A 1,428-nucleotide genomic window follows, 5' to 3' on the forward strand; every position below is an offset into this window, starting at 1 on the left:
CGGTCCGACACTACCCTGTCCGGCAGGCCATGGAGGCGAAAGATGTGCTGCAGGAACAGACGGGCCGTGGTGCGGGCGGATGGCAGTCCGCGGCACGGGATGAAATGGGCCATCTTCGTGAGCATGTCCACCACCACGAGGACGGTTGTGAACGTGGCGGACAGTGGGAGATCCGTCAGGAAATCCATGGAGATGGCACTCCACGGTCTCTCCGGTGTCGGCAGCGGTTGGAGGAGTCCAGGAGGTGGGCCGGACGCGGATTTGGCCTGTCGGCACGTCACACAGGACGTCACGTAAACGTGCACGTCATGCCGTACCCTAGGCCACCAAAAAGTCCGCATCACCAGGTTCAAGGTCTTGAAGAACCCGAAGTGCCCCGCCGCGGGATTGTCATGGCACTGGCTCAGGACGAGGGCTCGGAGCGGGCTTGTAGGCACGTACAGTCGGCCCCGGTGCTTCAGCAAGCTGTCCTCCACGGTCCATGGGGACGCTGGGCCAACTTCCGCTCTCCGCTGCTGCGACCAGTCATGGTGCTGCGCTTCCTGCACCTGAGCCCGCAGGTCCGCCGGTTCCCAGACCGCGGCTAAGGCCTCTGCAGGCAGCACCGTCCGAGGGGGAAGGGGGTCCTTGGGGCAGAAGTATTCCGGCTTGCGGGATAGCGCGTCCGCCCTCTGATTGAGGCCGCTCGGAACATAGGTGACGTGGAAGTTGAACCGGGTGAAAAACAACGACCACCGGATCTGCCGCTGGTTCAACTTCCTGGCCGTGGTGAGGTGCTCTAAGTTCCGATGGTCCGTCCCCACCTCCACCTGGTATCGGGCCCCCTCAAGGTGATGCCGCCAAGCCTCGAACGCGGCCTTGATAGCCAGCAACTCTTTTTCCCAGATGGTGTAGTTGCACTCGGAAGGATTGAGTTTCCGGGAGTAATAAGCGCAGGGAAAAAGAGTGCCACCATCCACCGGAGCCTGTAGCAGAACTGCTCCAATCACCACGTTGGACGCATCTGTCTCGACCACGAACGGACGGTGTGGATTGGGATGCCTGAGGACCGGCTCCGTGAGGAAGGCCCACTTGAGGACCTTGAAGGCCTGCTGCTGCAGGGCCCCCCACTGGAACGGGACCTTCTTCCGAAGGAGTTGGGTCAGCGGCAAGGTCAGAGTGGCGAAGCCCGGGATGAAGGTCCGGTAGTAGTTGGCGAACCCCAGCAGACGCTGGACGTCCTTCACCCGACGTGGGGGTTCCCAACTGCGCAAAGCCTCCACCTTGCGCGGGTCCATCGCGATGCCCTCGGGGGTGATGATGTGCCCGAGGAACTCTATGGAAGTCTGGAAGAAGTAACATTTCTCCAACTTCGCATAGAGTTGATTCTCCCGCAGGCGCTGCAGGACCTGGCGGACATGCTGGAGGTGGCTCTCCTGGTTCGGGGAG

This window comes from Protobothrops mucrosquamatus, unplaced genomic scaffold, assembly GCF_001527695.2.
Source record: "Protobothrops mucrosquamatus isolate PMUCROS unplaced genomic scaffold, P.Mucros_1.0 scaffold111, whole genome shotgun sequence".
In the NCBI taxonomy this organism is placed as follows: Eukaryota; Metazoa; Chordata; class Lepidosauria; order Squamata; family Viperidae; genus Protobothrops; species Protobothrops mucrosquamatus.